At 41.8% G+C, this 27,618-nt stretch overlaps 1 long non-coding RNA gene and 1 pseudogene across 3 annotated transcripts; one reads left to right on the top strand and one right to left on the bottom strand.

Moving 5' to 3' along the window:
- Positions 1-3,425: 3,425 nt before the first annotated feature.
- LOC146720947 (uncharacterized) lies at positions 3,426-4,554 on the bottom strand (annotated as a pseudogene).
- Positions 4,555-21,043: 16,489 nt separating this feature from the next.
- On the top strand, positions 21,044-24,031 carry LOC114931593 (uncharacterized). 3 transcript variants are annotated; one of them, XR_014925833.1, is made up of 6 exons: positions 21,044-21,493; positions 22,758-22,902; positions 23,015-23,120; positions 23,212-23,325; positions 23,391-23,478; positions 23,540-24,031. It is a non-coding gene; the product is annotated as an uncharacterized LOC114931593 (long non-coding RNA). The 3 variants fall into 3 exon arrangements; XR_014925832.1 differs by having other exon boundaries at positions 23,164-23,325; XR_014925831.1 differs by having other exon boundaries at positions 23,015-23,325.
- Positions 24,032-27,618: the final 3,587 nt, after the last annotated feature.

The raw sequence follows: 27,618 nt of genomic DNA, 5'->3' as shown, positions 1-27,618 counted from the left end.
AGAAAATATTTAACTATTCGGATGTATTCACATTGTAATAAGTTAAACAAAGATTTGAATCCCGTCAGTAAGCAACAAAAATTGTCAAAATTAATACTTTTTAATAATATGTAATATTTATTTACATTTATTTTATGTGTTTATTTCTTAGCTTATCTAATAAAATGTTTTATTATAAAAATGACATTAATGTTTTATTATTACTTCCCGTTCTATCTAAAATAGATTTTTTTAATTTTAAATAAAAATAGTAATTAGCTCTGTTAAACTTAATGTTTGTAAACAAAGAAGGGCTATAAGAGCTATTAAACAAAATGCAGTTGTCAGATAATATTAATAAAATTCATTTAAAACGAAAAAATAAATACATAAGAAATAAACATTTATGCGTAGATGATATTAATAAAATGCATTTAAAATGAGAAAATAAATACATAAGAAATAAACAATAATGCGAACGTTTCGGCTGACATTTCAAGCCTTCTTCAGCGCAATACAAATATTTTAATTATAAATTGAAACGTGACATTAAACATTAAAGACGGTAGTTAACAAAGTCAAGATAATAAATATGTGAAGTCAGTTATTGTCTCAATACATATGTTGTTAAATTAGTCATCGTGTATGACAAACACCGTTTCCGATACATACTTTGTTCGAGCGAACGCACCATGCAATCACCCATGAGAATAGACTTCCTGATTTACTGGTCAAGGGAGATATCTTGATTGAATCCTCTTGATGAAATGTTGTTAAACATTAAATTAAGATTAAATAAACAATATCCGATTATTCGTTATAGTCTGATAAGTAAAATGCACTGTACACTCACTCAAACAAATCGGTGATAATTTTACAAAAGTTTCACGTATCAGATCCGACATCCTTTTAACAAGGCTTTTTTTGCAGAGGACAAAACAGAACGTTAAACCATCATAACTCTCAGATCTCAAATGAGAAAATACCTCAATGTTTTACCCTTTTTATATCAAGGTTTGTTTATAAACCCTGATAATTTTGGCAGAGACTCTATAATGTTGTTATATATGTCAGGCAAAAATTCCGTATCAGTTTGTAGATTCAATCCATTAGCTTGTCTTTTTATAAATAACATTTCCGATATTAGTCTTTTATTATAATAAGGTTTTTTTTTTTAATTTTAATCGTAACCTGTGTTATACTTTTTTGTATATTATAAATATTTTATTCCAAAAATTACTTTTCATTACATTTAATAGTATTAACGTGTTGAAAAAAGCGCGAGCGGCCATTTTGTTACGATGTGTCATGACTGAAACCAGATATCTCACCTATTTTGCCGAGGTTAGTGATCTAGTAGTGTATAGACATCTGTGATTATAAGGCAGAGAACTAAACGTAAGCGCTTTTGTCTGCCGTAGTAGATGTAAAGTATGACAGAGAAAAGACGTAACAGTAGGTATACTAGGCGGGTTCTAACCTAGATTTTTACAGCGGGAGGCTGACGTCACGCGGGGCGAACGTGTTAGGATCAAGTTTTCACATTTAGGCAGCTTTGTATCCTCGCGAAATGGTTCCTTTTTTATTTATTTTTTTTATTTATAACATTTGCGCTACGAAAATGGCGCCGATGTCCGACCGTTCGAAATCTTCCTAGTTTAATTATTCCTTTGTGAAAATATATCTTTTTATAAATAATAGGGAAATATGTTTATAACAATTTTTATGAAAATTTATGAAGGAATTTTGGGACCGACGGTTATCGACGAACGTGTCAGGGTCAAGTTTTCACTTTTTTTTAATTTTATGATATATGCATTACGAAAATGAGTGCCAATGTCCGGCCGCTCAAAATTTTCCTAGTTTTATTATTCTTTATTACCTAATTTTATTATTCCTTTGTAAAAATACATCTTCAAGGAAGACGGGATCCGATGTAAGAATGAGAGCGCGTCAAACCATATTATGATTTCAAAGCGTATAGATGCAGCGGTGAGAAAAGTTTAGTTGGTTACTGTCTTGTGTCATAAGTGTTAGTGGTAGTAATGTATGCAGTGAGTAAAAGTGTGCAAGAAAAATGGAAAATGGAAATAATAATAATAATAATTTCGAAGCGATATTAGACGAGTCGTCTGACAAAGAACATGCGCTGTCGGACGACAGTAATTATATTAGTGATCGTACTGAGGATACCGATATTGACGACGAGATAGTGGACAATTCGCAAATCCTTGTGCTAAGCGGTAAAAATATGTACAATATATTTTTATTATTCGATGGGTGGTGCTTCTGCCCTATGCACTTCGTGTATGATTTCAATTCAAGACTGTGATCACATGTATATCGTTTGGAAGCATATAAGCGAGTCATATGTTTTTAGCGTCGCTACAAAAACTGTGCCGATTATTTCAATAAATACGAGAACTTTTATTTTGATAGAATGGATATGCCTTCACCATCGACATCATGTAAATCGCAATCATCGGAATATGATACAGATTCAGACCAAGAAATTGAGGAGTCAGATGCGAGGGAACCAAAATTGTAAGTATTAAAAAAGTATTTAAAAAAATATTAAAAAAAAAATTCATAAAAATTCTTAATATTGTTTTTTATATATTATGCAGGAGCCCGTCCTGCTGTCATAATACCCACCGCTTGCCGTCTCAGCACCGCCCGCGCCAAAGTGCTGTCACCACCGCTCCACCGCGCCGTTACCCCCACCGATTCTTTTTATATTATCTATTCGTGTTTGTATGGTTGTATCGATTTTATCTTTTTTATGTATTCTTATATTTATTAAATTTTCAAAGTTACACACACACACATTTTATAAATACACACTTTTAACAATTAAAAAAAAGTATTAATATAAAATTGTATTTATTTTAGGACAAATTTCTCTCCTTTTAAGTTATAAGTATATAAAGTATCATATTAAAAATTAAAAATTATTATAAAAACTTTTAAAAGTATATACATATATTTAATTCAAATTTTATTGAAAAAGTATTCTCTTCCGCATACGCTGTCATCTCTCTCTTTTTCATGTACTTATTGTTAGCTGCGACATCTTTCTCCTTCGTGTGCACCTCGCACTATCTCTCTTTTTCGTGTACCTCGCCGCAATCTTTCTTTCTCACGATCCCTAAGCCTCACACAGTTTCTAATGTCGCGCTATCTCTGTCGCTCACGTTTGCCTTCCTTTCTCTTTTTCTTTCCTAGCGCTTGCTCTCTCACGATCTCTAACGTCACGCTATCTCTTTCTTTCCTAGCGCTTATTCTCTCGCGCGATCTTTAGCCTCACGTTTCCCTGTCCCGCATGACGTCATTCTCCGCAAAGACCATGCAACTATTGAGGAGCTGGGACGGGTGGAAGAAGATGGGAAATGCGTGCAAAGAAAAATTATATCATGATTTAGAGTTAAAAACTCTTTATTCTTCTCTTTTACATTTTCTTTTCTTACATATTATGAACTAAAAACTAAAGCTGCTAGCTTACAATTGACGAATTGATGCTTATTGAAAGCATTGCTAGCGCGTATTACATTTGATACTTTATTAAGATCCATTACAGTGGACGCGATATTGGAGAATTGTATAAACTTAATATTAACTGTCTCAGTAATTTTAACCAATCGATCAAAAGTTATATCGATGCATTGATCGAGATCGAACATACGGTGTAACGTCGATTCAATCATCATCATGCGTATGTTTAAAGATTCAAAACTTATAAGTTTAGCGTCGTTAATCGTATGAAATCTCACTGTTAGCGGTCCAACGCTTATCAAACTGTTGGTATCTTTAGAGTCGTTCCGAAGGAAATTTTGAATACAGTAATGTTGTTCGTAGAGTCATTTCCACGTTTCGAGAGATAATATTAATTCTTTTCGTCGGTGATCTCCTATAACGATCTCCACGTAACTCAGTGCACTCACATGATACCAATTTTGAGGAATTTGAATTCCGTGGCTGTCAATGCATATCGTCTATCTAGTATACGAATCGCACGATGCCCCTGCGAAATGCTGTAGAAAAATGAAATTAATTTTAAAAAATAAAACAATTCTAATAAAACAATTTGTAATAATATAAAATATAAAGAAGTTACACAAAATTTACTCGTGATATTTGTTCTCAAACGATGGAGTTTTATCACGACTCGGCATGTAATAATTCATGCGTTTGCCGGCGTCGCTGTTGCTTCTTCTTTCGGTGGAGTACATTTTTCTCGAAGTTATTAAAAGTGTGTAACGGTACGGATTTTGATTAGCCTCGGACGGCTCGCCGGAACCAGCATTCGGGAACGGAAGGCCAAACTTGCGTACACGGTTTCAACGTTACAAACGATTTATTCAACTGCTATTTACACTATGTACATACTTAACCTAGAAGACGGGCACACTGTTATTCACACGGACTTATTACTAACGCGCGGACGGACGAACAACCCCTCGGTCGCGAAGCCGCGGGCGGCGGCGCAGTGCGCTGCGGGAGAGCCGAATGCCGGGTACCCCCAGGCAGCGGAGGGGTCAAACCCACCTCCGTCGGCCGGACACAGGAGACCGAATGCCGGGCACTCCCAGGCAGCGAACCCATTAGGGGTCGTCACTAATTGCGCCGGGCCTGACATCCGCCCGACGCGCCGAGCCGACCATCCGCCGGGCGCGTGATTCATCCCCTCCGGAGGGATGCCCGCCGCACGCGAGGAAATGCGTGGGGGGAACAGCACCGGTATATAAGCCGGCTCGTCCGAAGACGGCACCAGTCCTGTCCCAGATCCTAATCCTGGCACCAGGCCTCTGGGTGTCCCCGAGGTTCCCAGACCAGATCCTACGACAGTCGACGGAGACGGGAGTACCCTCTTCGCTGCCTGGGAGTTCCCGGCGTTCGACGTTCCTTTGTACGATCGACGGAGGTGGGTTTAACCCCTTCGCTGCCTGGGAGTGCCCGGCGTTCGGTTTCCTTTTGCTACGACCGACGGAGGTGGGTTTAACCCCTTCGCTGCCTGGGAGTGTCCGGCGTTCGGTTTCCTTTTGCTACGACCGACGGAGGCGGGTTTAACCCCTTCGCTGCCTGGGAGTGCCCGGCGTTCGGTTTCCTTTTGCTACGATCGACGGAGGTGGGTTTAACCCCTTTGCTGTCTGGGAGTGCCCGGCGTTCGGTTTCCTTTTGCTACGACCGACGGAGGTGGGTTTAACCCCTTCGCTGCCTGGGAGTGCCCGGCGTTCGGTTTCCTTTTGCTACGACCGACGGAGGTGGGTTTAACCCCTTTGCTGTCTGGGAGTGCCCGGCGTTCGGTTTCCTTTTGCTACGACCGACGGAGGTGGGTTTAATCCCTTCGCTGCCTGGGAGTGCCCGGCATTCGAAGGGGTTAAACCCGCCTCCGTCGGTCGTGGTAAAAGGAAACCGAACGCCGGGCACTTCCAGACAGCAAAGGGGTTAAACCCACCTCCGTCGGTCGTAGCAATAGGAAACCGAACGCCGGGCACTCCCAGGCAGCGAAGGGGTTAAACCCACCTCCGTCAGTCGTAGCAAAAGAAAACCGAACGCCGGGCACTCCCAGGCAGCGAAGGGGTTAAACCCGCCTTCGTCGGTCGTACAAAGGAACGTCGAACGCCAGGAACTCCCAAGCAGCGAAGAGAGTACTCCCGTCTCCGTCGACTGTCGTAGGATCTGGTCTGGGAACCTCGGGGACACCCAGAGGCCTGGTGCCAGGATTAGGATCTGGGACAGGACTGGTGCCGGCTCTTCGGACGAGTCGGCTTATATACCGGTGCTGTTCCCCCCACGCGTTTCCTCGCGTGCGGCGGGCATCCCTCCGGAGGGGATGGATCACGCGCCCGGCGGATGGTCGGCTCGGCGCGTCGGGCGGATGTCAGGCCCGGCGCAATTAGTGATGACCCCTAATGGGTCGTCACATTACCCCCTTTTTACGGGGGAGTGGCAGGCAGGGGGTGGACGGCCCGTGGTCGACCTCGTCGGTCGAATCGGATGACCCACTTCCCCGTCGCCGTACGTAGCCGGTACTTCCGGCTGATCGTGGCGGCGTGGAAGGGGACCTCCACCACGGTGCCGTCCCCCAGCGTCACCTGTACTGGCGGCGTCGCGGCGGTGTTCGGCGGACGCGGCGGTGATGGACGTGCGCGGTGGTCGGTCGTTAGTCCGGGTGCAGGCGGGCCGGCTGGTCGAGCGGTTGCTGCTTGGCTGGTGGTGGCGGCCAGGCTCCAGGTTCGGGGCTCGATGGCTGCGGGGTTTGAGGTGTTGGGCCCCCGTTGCTGTCCGGTCCTTGCGGGCGGGCGGCGTGGTGCGCTTGCCCGAGCCTGGCGTCGCAGCGCTATTAAGACCCCTGGCCCGTGTCTCGTCTTTCGCGGGGGAGGCGGGGTGGCGAGGATGATCGCCCGCCGCCTTGTCTCCACGTCGGAGCGTTGAACGCTCGTCCCGGGTCGGGGCACGTGTGCGACCCGTGCTGATGGCGGTGGTGCGGGCGCTGGTTGCCGCCCCCCCCCCCCGCCGCTGTCGTCGGAGGACGAGGAGATGTCGCCGAATAAATCCTGGATTGTTTCCACTGGAGAGCTCATCGTGGACTAGGCCGATCGTGTGGCTCGTGCTGCCCTATATACCCCGGTTGGCAGGGTGGGGGCGCGCTGGAATGTGGTAAACAAGTTTTTGCGTTAGGGTTTTTCGGCGGTTTCGTCTAAGATAACGATAGCTAGAGTCTATTCATTATACTTATCTTGGGGTTTATGGCCCCTCGAAAGGCTGTTCGTCGTCACTCTCCACGTCGTGTTCGTTGTCTGGGGCGATTGCCTCCCTTGCTCCGGCAGGCTTTAAGTCCTGGATGTGTACGTGTCGGTGCTACTTGCCGTGTGCATCCTGGAGGTCTACGATGACCGGTGAGATAAGGCGACGAACCTCCATTGGTCCGCTGAATTTTGGGGCGAGTTTCGCGTTGAACGCCTCGCTCTTCCGGGAGAGATGTCGTTCTCGTTTCCAGATTTGATCCCCTGGTTGCGGTCGCCATGCACGGCGCCGGAGGTTGTAGTGCCTCTCTTGTTTCTGGAAGGCACGGGCCAGGTGGACACGGACGAGCTCGAAGGCTTCTTTCAATTGCTGGCTGCGTTGTCCTGGTTCTTGCTGGTTCGGTTCGCGTCGGTCCGCCACGTGAGGCCGTGCTAGCTCCCTCCCATGGTTTAGGTATGCCGGTATATACCCCGTGGCTTCGTGGCGTGCGGTGTTTATGGCAAACTGCAGCGCGTCTCGGTGGCCGTCCCAGTCCTGGTGATGTTCTCCGGCGTACTGGGCGAGCATGGTCTTGATGGTCCGGTTAGCCCGTTCTACCGGGTTGCAGTGGGGCGCATATACTGGAGAGGTGCGATGTTCCACCCCGAATCCCGCCAGTAGTTGCTTGAACTCTCGGGACGTGAATTGCGTCCCATTGTCGGAGTGGATCTGATCGGGGCACCCGTGCCGATACTCGCTTGGTGATTCCCTCGGCCAACTGTCGCGCCGTTGCCTTGCGGAGGGGGATGAGCTCCAGCCACTTACTAAAGCGGTCCTGGGCCGTAAGAAGCCAGGTGTGGCCTTGTCGGGATCTCGGCAGGGGCCCCACCAGATCTACGGCAACCTGTTGCCATGGTGCCGTGACGGGGGTAGCGTGGAGGAGGCCAGCCGGCCGTTGCTGCGACACCTTGTACGCCTGGCAGTTCGGGCATCGGCGCACGTACTGGGCGATTTCCCGGAACATGCCAGGTCAATAATATAACTGGGCGGCCCGGGCAATGGTCTTGGATATCCCCAGGTGTCCTGCTGTAGGTTCGTCGTGTAGCCGCTGCAGGACTTCGGGTCGTTGGTCGCGCGGTACGCATCTTTTCCACTGCTCCCCCGGAGGGGTGTGTCGGAAGTCAAGATCGTGTAGCACGTGGCAATATAGCTGTCCATCCCGAATCTCATAATCTGGGGCGGTCTCCGGTTCCGTTTCCACCTGGGCTCGTATCCGGTTGTACCAGGAGCACGTTGGTCGGTTGATGATAGCGTTGAGCTGTGGTTCCCGTGAGAGCGCATCGGCCACTTGATTCTGTATCCCCCGACGGTACTTTATGTCGAAGTTGAACTATTGCAACTCGAATACCCAGCGACCTAATCGGCCGGTGGGGGCCTCGAACTGCTGCAGCCATTTTAACGCCTGGTGGTCCGTGATCACGGTGAACCGGTACCCTTCCAGGTAGTCTCGCATCCTCCTGATCCCCCATACTACGGCTAAACATTCCAACTCAGTGGCGCTATAATTGCGCTCGGCGGGGTTGAGTGTTCGACTAGCGTAGGCGATGACGCGTTCCCCTTCCTCAAACTCTTGTGTGAGGACGGCCCCTAGTCCGTGGGCGCTGGCGTCCGTCTGCAAGTGGAAGGGGCGGCTGAAGTCCGGACAGGCGAGCACCGGTGCGGTAGTCAGGGCCTCTTTGAGTCGTTGGAAGACTTGTTCTTCCGGTTCTCCCCAGACCCACCGTGCGTTCTTTTTTGTGAGACTCGTGAGAGGTGCGGCCACGGCGGAGAATTCGGGGATGAACCTGCGGTACCACGAGGCCATCCCCAAAAACTGGCGGACTCGCCGGAGCGTGGTGGGGGCGGGCCATCCCGTGATGGCGCTGACCTTGCCCGGGTCGGTATGAATGCCCCGGCGGTCGATAATGTGCCCCAGGTACTTCAGGCTGCTCCGGCTGAAGTGGCACTTTTCGGTGTTAAGGCGCAGTTTGGCAGCCCTTAAGCGACGGAAAACCTCGCGCAGATGTTGGAGGTGATCCGCAAACGTGCGGTTGGCGATCACGATGTCGTCTAGGTAAACTAGCACATGGGGCTCCAGATCCGGGCCTAGGACCGTATCTAGAAGCCGCTGGAACGTGGCCGGAGCGGAGTGGAGGGCCGAACGGCATGACCGTGAACTGGTACAGCCCCTTTCCGGGTACGGTAAAGGCTATCGCTGGCCGGCTTGCCCGGGTCAGTGGAATCTGCCAATACCCGCTTTTTAGGTCGAGGGTGGACAGATACTGGGCCCCTCGTAGTTTATCGAGCGTGGCGGTGATGCGAGGCAATGGGTAGGCGTGCTTTTCGGACGCTGCGTTGAGCTTCCAGTAGTCGATGCAGAAGCGGTGAGTTCCGTCTTTTTTTCGGACAATGACTACCGGTGAGCTCCACCCACTTGTGGAGGGCTCGATGATCCCCTCTTTCAGCATCTCCTCGACTTCCTGATCGATTACTCGCTGCATGGCCGGGTTCCGTGGTCGGTACTGCTGTTTGATTGGCGGGCCGGGTTTTAACCGAATGTGATGCTCGGCCCGGTTGGTGGGGCCCCGGATGGCATTGAAGAGAGGCAATTCGGCGGCCAGGAAGGCCTGTAGTCGGGCGTTTTCGTCGGTCACTCCGGTGCTCAGGGCGGTGAGGTTGGCGCTAGTGGTGGTTCGTCTGGTGGTTCGGCGGGTGGTGGTGGGCGCCAGGCCAATCCCTAGTTTAGCCCATAGGTCGATGCCAATCAGAATCGGGCTGCTGAGTCTAGGCAGTACCGCGAATCGGTGACGACAGGGTCGTCCTTAGACTCGGAACCTCAGGCGGGCAGTGCCGATAACACTGATGGTGGTCTCGTCGGCTAACCGCACCGTATCTCTGCCCGTGCCATGGTGTTGGATCGGAATCTGGCATCGTCGAGCGGTTTCCTCGTCCATGAAGGAGATTTCGGAACCGGAGTCCAACAGGGCTCGGACCCTCGTCTGGTGTATGTGTATGTGTAGGTGCGGCCTGGGATCGTACTCTATTCGGGGCTGGACCGGCCTACGGCCGCTATGTTCCTGGTCCGGGCGGCGGCGTTTCCCGACGGTGGGTGACAATCCCGGGTAAGCACGCCGTCCTTGCCGCACCGGGAGCAAAACTTTTTGGGAGGACGCTTGCAATCTAGGCGGGTGTGTCCCCGCTGTTTGCAGCGCCAGCAGCATTCCTCTCGATTATACGTGGCGGCGGCTATAGCGGCCCTGGGCTGAGCGGAGCTCTCCGTCTTGCGCTCTCTTCGCCTCTGAGTGATAGACTCGTACTGAGCGGCCCTGGTGCTTAGGTCACTGAGGCTGGTCTGGTCGGTCAGGGGAACGTACAGCTGGTACTCAGGGTCCATGTTTTCGTAAACCTGCTCGACCTTGTCTCGGGTCGTGTACCCGCCGGCTCGACGCATCATGGTCAGTACGGACGTTGAGTAGGCCTGGAAAGTTTCCCCGGGTCGTTGATGCCGACCTTGAATCTCCCGTCTCATCCGCCGTTGATATCCGGGCGGTAGGAAATGGGTACGGAACGCTTAAGCAAACTGCTCCCAGGTATCCCATTCCTCGTTATGGTTTCGATACCATAGTAGGGCATCGCCCCGTAGTAGCTCCGGCAGGCCGGTAATCAGATGGTCGGGGTCGAGACCGTAGCTGACTCGGAGTTTCTCGGTTCGTTCCAGGAAGGCGAGTGGATCTTTGCCATCAAAGAAGTGACCCCATTTTCGGATCTGATTCATTGTTTTCATCCTGTCGGGTACCGGTAGATTCTGGCGGGGTCGTGGTGCTCGGCGGGCCACTGTGGTTTCGCTGCCGCTAGCGTCCCCCTCGTCGGACATTTGGTCGTCCCCCGGTTCTATTATTGTTGGCGGGATTAAATTGGCAGCCTTCTGCTGCGTGCTAGTTCCCGGCATGATTCCTGAATGTAGGCTCAGGTGTCTCCGCAGGCGTTTCCTAAGCGTGTCCAGCGGAGCGGTCGAGTCAAGGTCGTGTCGCTCTAGCTCCTGGAGTACTTGACCTTTTGTGAGCGAGTGTACCCACGCACTGCTCATTCGGTGATACGCAAGCTGGGCCTACCGTGCATCAGGTCCCTGTTCGGGCGCCATTTAACGGTACGGATTTTGATTAGCCTCGGACGGCTCGCCGGAACCAGGATTCGGGAACGGAAGGCCAAACTTGCGTACACGGTTTCAACGTTACAAACGATTTATTCAACTGCTATTTACACTATGTACATACTTAACCTAGAAGACGGGCACACTGTTATTCACACGGACTTATTACTAACGCGCGGACGGACGAACAACCCCTCGGTCGCGAAGCCGCGGGCGGCGGCGCAGTGCGCTGCGAGAGAGCCGAATGCCGGATACCCCCAGGCAGCGGAGGGGTCAAACCCACCTCCGTCGGCCGGACACAGGAGACCGAATGCTGGGCACTCCCAGGCAGCGAAGGGGTTAAACCCGCCTCCGTCGGTCGTGGTAAAAAGAAACCGAACGCCGGGCACTCCCAGGCAGCGAAGGGGTTAAACCCACCTCCGTCGGTCGTAGCAAAAGGAAACCGAATACCGGGTACTCCCAGGCAGCGAAGGGGTTAAACCCGCCTTCGTCGGTCGTACAAAGGAACGTCGAACGCCAGGAACTCCCAAGCAGCGAAGAGAGTACTCCCGTCTCCGTCGACTGTCGAAGGATCTGGTCTGGGAACCTCGGGGACACCCAGAGGCCTGGTGCCAGGATTAGGATCTGGGACAGGACTGGTGCTCTTCGGACGAGCCGGCTTATATACCGGTGCTGTTCCCCCCACGCGTTTCCTCGCGTGCGGCGGGCATTCCTCCGGAGGGGATGGATCACGCGCCCGGCGGATGGTCGGCTCGGCGCGTCGGGCGGATGTCAGGCCCGGCGCAATTAGTGACGACCCCTAATGGGTCGTCACAAGTGAATTACCAATGCAAACAGTTAACGACAAACTGATCGTATAAAACTAACCGAGTATATGTGACGCTCATTTTACAAAGTAGGAAAGTTAATATGGTGGGGGAGTAAATGTGGTGGGAAGATTGCTTACAGCGCTCTGAAATTTAAGAGAAGGGAGACAGCGCTCGGTTAAAAAGAATTCTTATAAACAGGAAGGAATGGGAAGGGTAAATAAAAAATAAAACATTTTAATATGTTTACATATTTTATTTTTCCAAATAGTATTTCTGGCGTTGCGACCACCAGTTAAATATTTTGAATACATTTTGTAATGTGCAATTCTTAACATATTTTCCACATCGTATAGTATTTTTAACATCTGGATAGTTTAGAGACTCGATGTCGTCGTAATCTGCATCCAAGGTCTCAATTATGAAACCGTTTCTCTCATTCATTATATCGGCTAGCCATTCTCGCTTTTCAAGTCCTTTCACGTACACAAGAGAGACCTTTCTTCTTCCTCTTCTGCGTCATGTATTCTACCAATGATAGCTGCAGTAATCAAGCGCTGAGCCATGTAATATGGAACGTTTCCATTTTCCCATTGTAATCCATGATGATTTTGAGTCAACCACGACGCTTGACGTCTCTCTGATTTTATGAACACGCCCCATAGTATAGGACGTGCGAAGAAATAATGTGATAAAATAAATTTTTTTCTCAGGATCGCTGCTTTCTTCACAATAAAACGTTGAGAATGAATCCTTGCAGATCTACAAACGTTGGTATAGACATGATGAGATCTCTCTCTTCGATGTGAGTCAATCGAGAGGAATGATGAAACTCTACAACCATCTCGCAATACTTTGTTTTTGTATCCTCTTCCCCCCACTCTAAATTGTGGTCACTACCACTTATGTAATTTTGCGCACAACATTGGTCAACGGATAGTACTGGATCACACGATCGTGTATAATGAGGCAGTACGCAGTGGTATTATTAGGCATGTTGTCCTTACACTCAAATTCCAATCTCACGTCTACGGTTGCGCTCTTGACCAATTCGTTTTGTCGAGAACAGTCAATTATTGCGAACAGACCGTTACGTAAAAACCGTGAGACGGTGAGATTGGCTTTGAGATACTCGTATCCATAATAGTTTTTGTAGAAACGTGCGTAGGTGTCATACAGAATTGACCATTTGTTTTTATCAAAATCGAGATTCATGTCGTCGTATGAATAACTTTTCGAGTTCAGAAAGAGTTTCACGTTGGTTAATTTACAGTTGTCGAATAGACTTGTATCCTCGGACATGACATTTTTCCGGCCTGTCTGCAGAGTAAAAATAACGTATCGCGGCTTTTCTAGTTAAATTGCAGTCTTAATGGTCTACGAATGCTTAGTTGTAAGCTGCAACAGCGGAAATTCGTACAGATCCCACGAGCAAAAACCCATGCTGAGGTAACGTCCGCTTTCTAAAGCGCGCAGCATCGACAGCTTGTTAATTTTGCTCAACAACACATGTGGCATTCGCCATTGTATTTTAAATAAATTGATTATAGGTTCCAACGCCGAATTTCCAACCAGACAATTGTTATTGTTGCGCGATCGTATTAAGATCAATTCGTGACGCGCGTTAATTACTATCCATTTGTAATCATCACAAAATCTCAATAACATGTAAAGCGGTACGCAGAAATTAAAGTGTCCATTCACAGTAGTCGGATCAATCCAGCCGGCATTACTCATAACCATGCTTCTGTCGAATGATATCGTTACATAGTTTTGAGCAAACTTGTTACTCCTACATTTCTGTTGCGATCAATCACCACACCATCGAGTTCATATCAAATCTAATCAAACATGAATGCGATGCAATTATTTTCCAGTGTCACATTGGATCCCTCAATTGGATGGTTTATCTTCTGCTCTCCCTCGATACGAGGGTCACTATTTATATTTCGGGAATTGGCAACACTGATGTCATGTTAGTCCATCTGACGGTTCCATCGTAAAGTTTGACATTTTTGACGATATACGTACTCAGAACATTTTGTCATACGGACGTTATTTGTTTATTTTATATTTAGTTGAAAGTTTCGTCTCGGCAAAAAATGGAACTGAATCGTGAACATTTTCGTGCGATAATTTTTTACGACTTTCGACGTGGATTATCACAACAAGAGTGCGTCAATCAACTTAATTTGACTTTTGGCGATGAAGCTCCATCAAAAACCACTGTGTATCGCTGGTATAGTGAATTCAATCGTGGTCGTAGTTCGCTGTCCGACGAGTTTCGTGAAGGTCGTCCAAAATCGACTGTAGTGCCAGAAAACATCGATGCTGTGCACGAAATGATTAAGCAAGATCGTCATGTAACCTATTGTGAGATTGAGGCATCTGAGGTGGAACTAAGCATTAGTTCCACCAGCATATATGCGATTTTACATGAACACTTAGCTGTGCGAAAGTTATGTTCGCGTTGGATCCCACATAATTTGACAATCGCTCAAAAAAAGGCTCGTGTCGATTGGTGCAAAAAAATGCTTAAGAAATACAATCGCGGTGCTTCAAAAGACGTTTATAAAATCGTGACAGGTGACGAATCATGGATATATGGTATTCGTATGAGCCCGAAAGTAAGCAGCAGTCGACTGTATAGGTGTTCCAAGATGAACCAAATCCAACAAAAGTTGTTCGCGCACGAAGCACTTCAAAGAAAAGGTGGTCTGTTTCTTCGGAAAAACTGGTCATATTGCAACAGTGCCTCTAGAGGATCGTAGAACAGTAAATTCTGAGTGGTACACAACCATCTGTTTGCCAGAAATCTTCGGTGAAATAAGGAAAACAAACAAGAGACGTCGGATTGTTCTTCATCATGACAATGCGAACTCTCACACATCGGCTCAAATAAGAGACTATTTGAGCACTCAAAACATCGAATTGATGGGTCATCCGCCGTACAGCCCTGATTTGGCACCCAATGATTTCTTTTTGTTCCCATCCGTGAAGAATAAACTGCGTGGTCAACGATTTTCATCGCCCGAAGAAGCTATTGAAGCGTTCAAAAATCATGTTTTGGAGATACCTCATTCGGAATGGAATAAATGCTTTGAAAATTGGTTTAAGCGCATGCAAAAGTGTATCGATCATCGTGGCGAGTACTTTGAAAAACAATAAAAATATATTCGCAGCTTAACTATTTGTTTTTGTTCCTATTCCCGAAATATAAATAGTGACCCTCGTATATATTCTTTCGGGAATCCAGGAGTTATTTAACCACGCAAGTATTTTCAAACATCTATAATTGTTCACATTTCTAAAAACCGGATTTCGCGGGCCGCAGTAAGACACGCGCGAAATCGATGGAACCGCCGGCTGAGGCAAGAAGTGGCTCGAGTCGCAGGAGACGCTTCCGTAATCGATTCCACCCAGGTTCACCGGACGCTTAGGAAGAAATTAGGAATCTGGGTTAGAGAACATAAAAATTACATAGATTATCAGATAGCTAACCATAATTTTCGCATACTATACCCCTACACATCCTACTTCTCTCCTAATTCTTCCCCCGAACTCCCGCGAAACCCTTCTCCTCGTTTTCCTGCAGAGACCGCGGAAACCCCGCGAAGTCCTTCTCTTCGTTCTCCTGCTGGGACTGCGAAAAACCCGCGAACCCCTCCTCCTTTCTCTTCCGAACTTCCTGATCATCCAAGATCTCCATCCTCTGCCCCTTCGACGGTTATCCTTGAAGGATCACTTCCCTGCTCCCCCTCATCCTCTGCGAACCTTTTTTTTTTTTTTTTTTGACGCTAGGGAAACCGTCATGGTACCACGCACCCCCGGGTAGAGGTGCGGGTTATGTGGGACTCCTTGTTCCCCTTGACCGAGCCACGAATGGTTCGACCAGGGGGCCCAAGTCCTACCTCACTAAAACCCCAGCGGGTGTTCATCCCGGGCGTTGGATGGGGGACGGCGAGGATGCTAGTTTCCTATGCCGTCCCGCCGCCCCCCCGCCAAGCCGTCTCCGGGGAGCTGCCTCAACCTTGCGGCCGAGACCCCTCCCCGACCGCACAGTCAATGACTGTGCGGTTTCTTCGCGGTTGCGGTGCGGGGCAACACCAACCCCACACCGCGCCCTCCCAAAAAGTTTGGGGGGCGGGGCCATGGCTCGAGAGCTCCCGCTCGAGCCATCGCCTCCCGTCCTCTGCGAACCTGGGACATCCTGAAGAGGTAGAGGTGATCGACATCTCCGACGAAAGTTCCGAGGAATCGGAATCCCCACCCAAACTCACACCTGAGAAATTTAAAGCTTGGCTCATCGACCAGTTCCCCAGGCTAAGGCAGGTACCGGAAGGTACCTTTACCATCGGGCCAGGGTCTATGGAACATGAGGCCTTGCGAGAATTTTTGACACGCATCTCACCGCATACCATCATCCCTTGGTATGTCCCCGGGTCCAGATACCCTTTAGCCGTCCCTGCCCTCGTTTTATTAAGACAATATCCTAGATCCACGATAAAATTTAAAGAGATCCTGTAACCGCCCCCCCCCCCTACACACACACCTATACATAATGATTTAGGAAAAAATGTATATATATATATATATATATTGTTACGTCCGCGCGCACTCTTCGGGTTATCTCACAGAAATGTCGCGCGCACTCAAACTCTCACACGCCGGAAATGAATACACTCGCGTAGCAAAGCAATGAACTTTAATAATACAAGCCAATATACCGTAGCGATACAATATAATATAACGTGCATTAATCCTAATGCAATATGTCGGCCGATCAGCTGTCGGAGGATACGTCCTCACCGCACGACAGACAGACCAGAACAAAACGTGACGATTAACATAAACAACTTTTTAGCGACGATAGAAGACCCTGATAGAAGATCCTGATGATCGCAAAATACAGGGACGTATCGTCAAACGGGCGTAACACGGACATAACAATATATATATATATATATTAAAAGTTATCGAGTCCAGTAATGATGATGTAAGCAGCAGTATCTTTATGTTCAAATTCTTAGCCGAAGGATGATCCGTGGTTTCCGGCGAAGGATCGATAATGGCGGGCGTTACGGTCACGTGGGTACCAAAGGGATGCGTTCTAGCTTTTAGGTAGTGGGAAGGCACGAAGGGATTTCGGAGCATTTGGTTCTAATATTAACTGAGACTACGGTAACAAACTTTAATGGTTAAAATATGTGATATAATAAAAAGCCAACTTAACGAGCTTATAAGATATTAATTAAAAAATTTTTTTATTAATTTACGTCATAATATACAAAAGATAAGATAAACGTTTCGACTGTACGACAGTCTTTTTCAATATCATGCTAATATGTCAAAAAATTAATTTAGTCATATCGACCTTATTATAAATACAACATTTATGAGATTATCATATGACGAACGCAGTACAAAATTCATGTTTGTTGGCTTGAGTTAGAGCGTCAGATTTCTGTATGTCATGCTGTTATATTATGTAACGACACTGTGAACAAATTAATATAACCGCTCAAATATTACATTTTAGATTTTTAATAAATAGTATTAACTTACTTTTTTGTCACGAACATAACACTTTTTTTAAAAAATTATTTCTTTTTGAATAACATAATCACAATGTGTACTTTTTAAAAAACAAATCGATATCTGTATCTCACAATGTCGGCGCGCTGTATATATACCCAATTTTTAAGATGACGTAGACAATTTTTTTAGAATATCAAAATAAGAACCGTCAAGACGCTCGGTGTCCTTTTTTAGGTTGATACTGTTATTTTCTTCTTTAATATATATCATTTCTGATATCAACCTTTTATAATAATTCTTTTCATAATCTAGGATTTTTGTGTCGTTCCAATTGAAATTGTGTGTAAATTTTACAATATGATCAGAAACCACCGAGTGCCTTGCAGAATCTAATCTAATATTATTTTTATGTTCATTTACTCTTGTACCTAATTGTCTTTTCGTTTGTCCTACATATGTAGCATCACAATTATTACACGATATCTTATATATGACCCCCGAATTATTTTGGAGCTTATCCCTGTCTTTTTGCGTTTTTATGACTCTGTTTAATTTCTTTAGACATCTGTATCCTACTGTTATATTTGATTTCTTTAATTCTGATGCTACTAGTTCCGAGATTCTTTCAATATATGGTATCGCTATGAAATTTTTATTTCTGTCGTTATTTATGATTTCATTATTTATATCTTGAGTCATTTCTTTGTTTAATCTATTAACAATAAGGAACTTCAGTCTATTATTGATTTCTGAGAAAATGAGATCAAGAGGTCAATATAACAGTAGGATACAGATGTCTAAAGAAATTAAACAGAGTCATAAAAACGCAAAAAGACAGGGATAAGCTCCAAAATAATTCGGGGGTCATATATAAGATATCGTGTAATAATTGTGATGCTACATATGTAGGACAAACGAAAAGACAATTAGGTACAAGAGTAAATGAACATAAAAATAATATTAGATTAGATTCTGCAAGGCACTCGGTGGTTTCTGATCATATTGTAAAATTTACACACAATTTCAATTGGAACGACACAAAAATCCTAGATTATGAAAAGAATTATTATAAAAGGTTGATATCACAAATGATATATATTAAAGAAGAAAACAACAGTATCAATCTAAAAAAGGACACCGAGCGTCTTGACGGTTCTTATTTTAATATTCTAAAAAAATTGTCTACGTCATCTTAAAAATTGGGTATATATACAGCGCGCCGACATTGTGAGATACAGATATCGATTTGTTTTTTAAAAAGTACACATTGTGATTATGTTATTCAAAAAGAAATAATTTTTTAAAAAAAGTGTTATGTTCGTGACAAAAAAGTAAGTTAATACTATTTATTAAAAATCTAAAATGTAATATTTGAGCGGTTATATTAATTTGTTCACAGTGTCGTTACATAATATAACAGCATGACATACAGAAATCTGACGCTCTAACTCAAGCCAACAAACATGAATTTTGTACTGCGTTCGTCATATGATAATCTCATAAATGTTGTATTTATAATAAGGTCGATATGACTAAATTAATTTTTTGACATATTAGCATGATATTGAAAAAGACTGTCGTACAGTCGAAACGTTTATCTTATCTTTTGTATATTATGACGTAAATTAATAAAAAAATTTTTTAATTAATATCTTATAAGCTCGTTAAGTTGGCCTTTTATTATATCACATATTTTAATTGTATACGAGCCGAAGTTTAATTTATAAAATATATATATTTAATGGTTAAACAATTAGAGTACACGGTGATAATTTCGAAGACCCTCGCGCTTTCGCTCAACTTTTCGATCACGCTTCTCAAAGGAGAGTGACGATCGCCTTGGCGCAATTTTGGTAAACGGCCATGTGGCCAGTGCCGCGTGCGCGCGCATAGCGATCGCTCACCCGGTATACTGCGGTGGCAACACCGCACGGGCGCCCGTATCCGACGCAAGCGCGAACAGCTGCGCACCGCTTTCAATATATATATAGTAATAACCAATCGAGACGCTTAACTATCTTTTCACAATAACCCTCTCCCCACCAGTCCCAATTGATGATCTCCGTACACATGTATCTCCCGCGTATCATACACACACATACACACACACACACACACTTACTCTCACTCATATCATAATATATAGTTTTGCGTATAATTTAAGTTATAAATATAATCCGTCTTTGTATGATCTATTTCTTACATAATTCGATAAAAAAAATAAACCTAGAATTTAATTATGAATTTGATGCTACTTAATTAATTAAATAAGAACCCCACTCTCATTCCTTTCCAAACCAAAAGTTGCAGAAGGTCCCATCCTGAGCAAAAGAGATTAAATTCTCTTGCCGAAAGGGACCTCCGACGAACAGCCCTTTAAAATAGAGTAATAGCGACCTACTCGGTCGTTGACCTATTTGGGTCTTTGCACGTTTGTTCGGGTTGGACAGACGCACCGTTCGACAAAATCAGTAGTTACGTCCTTCCTCTGACTCTTCCTTTCTTGAGTCTGGATGTAACACTATAAACTAAGGGTGCATTCCGAATTAAGCATGAAACGCGTAGACTGCAATACTGATGCGTAACGCTTTGAAATTGTTCCGTTTTTTTAATGCATGTATAAAGCGCATGAACGCTTGAGAATTTTGAAACGATCTATGCGCTACGCTACAGTGGGCTTGTCAGCTGAGAAAATTTATAATATAATTTTGTTGATATATATTTAATTATATATAATTTAAATTAATAATTTATTTAACAAGTTAGTTTTTTAACTATTTATTTAAAAAATAAATTTTTTTCAATAATTACAAATCATGTTGACAAGATTAATAAGCAAAATATTAATGAAAATATCAACAGAAATGGGTAGTACAAAATTGTATAGATTTATCACAATAAAAAAATATTTAATTAGTCATTCTGTGGTAGTATTGCACTGGACTTTTGATGATAACATTATCAATATTATCTTTGCATTAAAGTCTCAAAAAAGCATTGTAAATCATAATACAGAAATACATTATAATTATAATTAATTTACCTGTTGTTGCTTTCTCAATATTTTTTTTACTTAAAAATAAAGTTATAATTTTATTTTCTCCTATTAGTACCGAAAATTCAGATAATTGTTTATTTGGTTCCATTGTTTGGTAATACTGAAAAGGAAACAGTCTTTCTTCTTTTTATCTGAGAGCGACGATTTTTTTCTTATATATTTGTGTTAAGTTTTTTCTTATATATTTGTGTTCTACCACTGACGAGGTACTGTTAAAGACCGTCGACCCTGAGTAAATTTCTGTCTCTACCAAGTGGGCTCGGTGGGCCCGGCATCGGTCGATAATCATAACAATAAATAGTTAATAAGAACATTTCATTCGTTCTACTATATTGCAAATTATAATTATATAACTTCCGTAAGGCTGTCCGGTCTTTAATAGTACCTCGTCGGTGGTTCTACATATCACAATATACAATTTTGCAAAGTTTGAATCAAAAGTTTGAGTACAAAGTTTGTCTGTCCTTACCTTCAGTATTCGTGCCGTTTCAAGTTTTCGATGTGCAATCGGTGAAAATAGTGAAAAAGTGTTCCGAATTATGTAAGAGACGTATAGATCGCATGAACGCATTAGTAAAGAATATAGACGAGTATAGAAGCACGATTCTTGGTACCCCGCGGGTCGCACGAGCTGGGGTACTTTGCTACAGTTTACGTTACTGTACTATCTATAGCATTTCAGTACAGTATACGTGACGTAAACTATAGCAAAGTACCCCAGCTCGTGCGACCCGCGGGATACCGAGAACCGTGCTTCTATACTCGTTATATTTTTTGGTATTAGACGCATCAACCACAGTAAAACCAGTATGTGCACTCCATCCTTTTTTCTGATTTGCGTCGATCCGTCATGTTTTTGGGTGTAATCAATCAGATGCAAGATCAGTGTGATGCTCAGAGACGGAATACTGTGGTCACAGTGTCACAAGCGCCACTGCTCAGTTACAGACCACAGAAGATAGAAATTAGATAGAAGTTTTTATTAGATAGAGATTTTTAACAATAAATAATCGGATTATTTATAACTTTGTGCTTAAATTAGATACAATAAAAACTGGGACATTTTAATAGTTGATAAGTTACTGGGCTACCCAAAAACATGGCGGATAATCGGAAACGAAAGATCAAAGGTGCCGACAGAGAGTCGACATACTGGGAGTCGATTGTGTATCTCAAAACCTAGTGAAAATGACAAAAGTGAGCATTCACTTGATTGGCTAATTCTTATTATAGTGAAAACACGAAATATTTCACGTAAGATTATTCGACAAGAAATATTGTGTCAAATAATGTCAAAATGTGTCGAATATCCTACTGACGTTATGTAGAATAGAGCGCGATTAAAATACGGTTAAAATTTAAACAATAAAAATTAAAATGGACATTATTAATGTTATATTGTTGGTAGAAAAAGAGAAAAGAAGAAATATAAATAAAAATTGGCAAAATAATTTAAATTTAATAAGAAAAATATTAAGAGATACACAAAATCCGTTTGATATCCCAGATAATTCATTTCTTAAACTGTATAGATGATATATAAGCAATAATTTTATATTTTATTATAATTTGTTATTATTTATTATATATTTGTTATATTTTATTATATATTAATTATTATTTATTATATTTTGTTATATATTACAATTATACTTAATTATTTTATATTTTTTTACATTTTTTATATTATTATAGATTATCCAAGGTAGCAACTTTACAATTAATAAAAGAATTAATAAATTTTATGCCAGTTCCAAAAAGAGCAACAGTAATTCCTCAACAATTACAAGTAAATGTATAATAGCTATCTAATTTTTTACTTTATTTTTTTTATATTATTTATTTATATATATATTTTACTTTATTTATTTGTATTTTAATTGTTATAATTTTAGATATTTGTAACACTTCATTTTCTCGCATCTGGGTCTTATCAAAGAAAAGTTGGACAAGATTTCTTATCATGCATGAGTCAAACATCAATCTCCATCTCTATACATGCTACAATAAATGCATTAAATAGTATTATGGGACATTGGATTCAGTTTCCAACAACAGACATAAGGAAACCACAAATTAAAAAAAGAGTAAAAAAAAGTTGTGAATAATACACCTAAAATTTATTATATTTATATTTATTATATTTTTATTTTTTTAATATCAAATTTTTCGAAAAAACTGGATTTCCAGGAGTGATTGGAGCTATTGATGGAAGTTATATTGCCATTTTTCCCCCACAAACTGAGAGAGAACACTTATTCATTAATAGAAAATTATATCACTCCTTGAATATGTGTGTGTGATGATTGTATTATACATATAAAATAATATATAATATACATATTATACATATAAAATAATATATAATATACATGATAAGAACAATTAGATAACATTAAATGCAATATAAATGTACAAATAAAATGCAATAATAATTTATATTTATATCTTTCTATATTAGGTATCTTCATACAATAATGAAATATTAGCAGTAAATGCGATGCATGAAGGAAGGACGCATGATTCAAGAGTCTTTCGTTCTTCGCATTTATTCCATCATTTAGAAAGGCAGCAAGAAGCAGGTGCAAGAGGTTCATGACTTATAGGTATGGCTAATAGTAAACTCATTTTTTAAGCATAGATTATGCCTAATGAAATAAAGGCAAGGGACTATAAATCATTTATTTATTTTTTATAATTTACTAATATGCTTTTTAGGAGATTCTGCCTATCCGCTTGTGACCGGACCGACTTCCCAAATAAGACGGAAAACGACTTACCGGCCAGCAGGCTGCGAAATGTTCGCCTTCTTTGTGGTCGCCAGGTACTTTGGCCTAAATAAGTACCAAGGTTGATTATGCTTCTAGTAATCCTTATTATCCTGTTTTCCGGGTTGATGTCTCCATCTGCTTAAGCTGTTCCGGTAAGGATGTATGTCGTCATCACCATTGAGACGCCACGTCGACGAGATGATCCCAAGATGGCCGCTTCAACAGGTTCTGACACGTCGGTTGACGCAATACCCTGCGGTGATTGTTCTCGGTTGTCTCTCGACTATGTGATGCTGATTACTAATTAATGTTGTCCGTTTCAGGTCTCGTTATGAACTGGGACACCTCTTTGATATCCCAGAGGACCTATGGACTCGCTGGAGAGGATTGCCGTGAATACGATTAACACAGGTAAGTATGATGACACAGTTGTTTTTGATCAGTCAAATAATTTATATTTTCTTGTTTACAGATCACTGTTCACATACAAATAATTATCCGTACACGTCACACGATACGGTACCCGTGATTCGTTTACACTTTATTTGCCGTCGCGTTTGCGTTAACAATTTTTATCTCGTACGATACGTACACTTTCGCGTTGCGATTATTATCGGCTCGCGTGTCGGCTGGTTACTCTCAGCTTGTTACTGAGCTTCGAGAGCTCTTCGGACTCCCCTGAGTCCTATTAGGAGTTTCCTCCTTAAGTTCTTGTTGGAAAAGAACTCCCGAGCGCTGTGGAGCCCTTCCTTTATACCCCCGACGCGGTAGACGGCGTCCCACTACGCTAGCGTCGGCCAATCAGGTTCTCTCCCCACCGCTTGACCATCAGCCAATCAGCGCAGAGCAACCTGAGCATTGAGATTGTCTCTTCGGCTTACCGTATTTACGTTTTGTTTGTCGGATACTCTGTTAATTGAGATATTTTGTTCGCTAATCTCAATAAAATAAAAACAACAGAAATTAATAAATACTTAACTAAAACTCATTCGATCTATCTGATTTACATTTAAGCCTTCGCCTTAAATGTATTTTGACTACTCTGCCCGAGTAATCTTTTACTTTATTTTCCCTAAACTACTATTACGTTTTTCTAACTGAAACTCGTCCGATTCCTTCAAGTTACTTCGCGTTATTCATAATAAAAGTAAATTAATCATTATTCCGCGAGTATCTTATCGGACTAAAATAAAACATTAATCATGCATGAAACTTACTTATCTAACTTAACCTACATTACTATTTTATAATTATAAGTAATTAGTGATTATAATGCGCTTATCTCTAACTTATATCTAATTATCTCTAAACTCTTAAATATCTATATAAATACTTTTATATATTTAATCTTTTTGTGTTTTAGCTACTTTTAATGTTTTTTTACTTATTTTTACTATTATTTTTGTTTTTGTATTTTTATCATTGTTGAGTCTCTAGAACTCAAATCTCTTTATTGTCTAAAAGTAATTTGATAATTTTCATAATGAAATAATAATCTTCAGTAAACGTACTTTGATTGTTATCATAAGTAAAATAAAATACTTAATTTACATTACTGTTTTATCTCTAAGTGTTATTTGATATTTATTATAAATGAAAATAAAACTTTAACTTATGTTTATCATATCCAAACTAAAATGCTTAACTTACACTCCAGGTTTACACCTGAGTGTATTTTGATACTTACTATGACGAAACTAAAATGTTTAATTTTATACTCTTAATTTATACCTGAGTATATTTTGATCTTAATCAAAACTAACCTAAACTGTTTAACTTACAATCTTAACTTATACTTGAGTGTATATTGATACTTATCCTAACTTACAACTAAAGTTTTAACTTACATTACTAATTCGCTATTTACATGCTTCTGCAGGCTTCGGATGTTCCTTGGCTGCTGTCTTCTCTGCTTTGAATGCTTCTCTTAAACCGCGATCTGCCAACGGTCGCATTCCCCCTTCTTCGGCGTTCTCGGACTGCATAGCTTCCGGGCACGACGAATCCTTAGGTTTGGGAGAAGGATCCCTTGCTCTGGATGTTTTTGTTTTGTTGCTTAGTTTTATGTTTTATGTGGCTTTTATGTCTGCGTCTACTTGCACTTTTGTAGCGCATTACCGCATCATCTGAGGAGTCGGATGATTCCTCTGCGTACGATAATTTTCTCTTCTTTCTTTGATTTTCTTTGTGTATAGTCGTTAAGTTTTTTGAGTCTTGTAGTAGATCTTTCAGCTCGCGTGGTATTTTTGTGATTTTCTTTAGTTTAATACAAGTTGATTTAGTTTGTACTTTTTGTTGTGTTGATGTTTCTTCATGTTGTTTTTTGTGTTGTGTTTGTATTTTGTGATCTTGTTGTGTTTTATTGTGTTGCATTGTGTGTGTGTTGTATCGTTGTTGATATATTATCGTCTTCCTCACTCTTTGTGTCGGATAATATTTTTTCTTGTTTCTCATCATCTTCTTGCAGGTTACTTTGGTCTGCGAATGATGTTGATGGCATATCCTCTAGTCGGATATAGGGTTGTTCTTCTCGTTGAATTTTTTGCCTCGAGTTGTCAAAGATGATAACCTCTTTGTCTTCGTCCTCACTTTCCATGATGTAAGTAACTAGCTTGGAAGTCCATCTTGCGGTTACTTGTTTGGATGTTTCGTTTCCGATAATGCTTTGCGCGATGTGTAAAGGTTTTTTCGACGTAACTTCGACCTCTTTATTTCATCTTACTGTCGTTGTTGAAGTGACGATGAATTTTGTATCGTACGTCTCGTCGTATGTCACAAATTTGTCGATATATGATATCGCATTTGACGTTATCTTCTCGACTTTGTGCATCAGGTCGCTGATTTTTTCTTCTCCGTCGCTATCGCTTTGAATTATCGGTGTATTTGTAAGTAATTCGATGGTTTCCTCGAGTTTCCTCGAGTTTCACACAACACATAACAACAGCACGATCTGCTGTGGAAAGATGCATAGGTATTTTAAAAGGCCGATGGCGATGTTTACGAAAAGAAAGGGCATTGCATTATCAGCCAGAATTTGCAGATATTAAGCATAATTTCCTCCATAAAAAGACAATATTTTTATTTATTATCGTATTATTTTTAGCTCATATTATAAATGCATGTTGTGTTCTACATAATATTGCAATAAAATAGAGAATTCCACCAAATGAAATATGTTTAGAGGATATAGATCAAGAAGCACCAATTCCATATAATGGTGTTAATGGAAATAACGCTGAACAAATACGAAGAGATATTATTAGATGGTATTTTGAATAGTTTTTTATTTCAAACATACATATATTGCTGGAACTTTGTGAAGACAAATTAAACATAAAGTTAAACATTTATACTCTCGATCTAACAATAAAGCAATTAATTATAATCATAAATCTCGGTATAATCAATAACAATCTCAGTCTTATCAAACTTAAATTTAAGATGTGATCACAGTAATACATATCACGTTGGACTTTGCATTTAAAAATATGCATGCGATTATTTTCTATTTTTCGCATTTTGTTTGATTTCATAAATCAAATAAACAAAATAAAATAATCAAATGACTAAAGCCGAATTCACACCTTGGCAGAAAAGCAACCAATTAGAACTCGTGTTAGTAGTAAGTTTGCTATCACTCTAATTGTAAGTTCATTACCTAGTAAACTCATTACCAGCTATCCAGCGCAAGTGATTGCCTTCTGCTTTTCTAATATATGAATTTGGTTTAACATAAATCAAATAAACAGAACAAATAAACTAAAAGAGAGCAAATCAAATATATTATGCTACTTTACTTTTAACTAAATAGACTAAATAAAAATAATAATGTATGCATATATCACAAAATTGACGATGTACCTGAGATTAGTTTACAGTGTTTAAATATCTGTTGTTAGATATTGTCCCAGTAATTCTTCTCGCAAAGATGATACAAGATCATTCATATTCTGTAGTTGCTTTAAAATTTCCTTAAAGACAGTTGAGTCTTCTTTCTTCAATTCTAATTTATCTTTTTTCAATTCTAACATTTTTTGTTTGATATTTTCGGATAAAGTTGATTTCTTTTCTAACAAATTAATTGCTGTTGCCATAAGTCGTGGTTTTTTTATATCTATAATATAAAAAAAAATAACTGGCAGACTGGCAGAAAATTGAATACTAGGATAACGGAACATAAAAAACACATCAACAGAAAATGTTCTAATAAATCGGTGGTTACGGATCATAGATTGGAGTTCTCCCATGATTTTGATTGGAGCGAAGTTAAAATTTTAGATAAAGAACCTTATTATAATAAAAGACTAATATCGGAAATGTTATTTATAAAAAGACAAGCTAATGGATTGAATCTACAAACTGATACAGAATTTTTGCCTGACATTATAACAACATTATAGAGTCTTTGTCAAAATTATCAGAGTTTATAAACAAACCTTGATATAAGAAGGTAAAACATTGAGGTATTTTCGCATTTGCGATCTGAGAGTTGTGATGGTTTAACGTTCTGTTTTGTCCTCTGCAAAAAACCTTGTTCAAAGGGATGTCGGA

This window comes from Nylanderia fulva, unplaced genomic scaffold (genome assembly GCF_048542155.1).
Source record: "Nylanderia fulva isolate GAGA-0341 unplaced genomic scaffold, ASM4854215v1 Scaffold58, whole genome shotgun sequence".
NCBI classification, from domain to species: Eukaryota; Metazoa; Arthropoda; class Insecta; order Hymenoptera; family Formicidae; genus Nylanderia; species Nylanderia fulva.
Note: the sequence above shows the minus strand (reverse complement) of the source record. Positions and strands in the feature narration are given on the sequence as shown.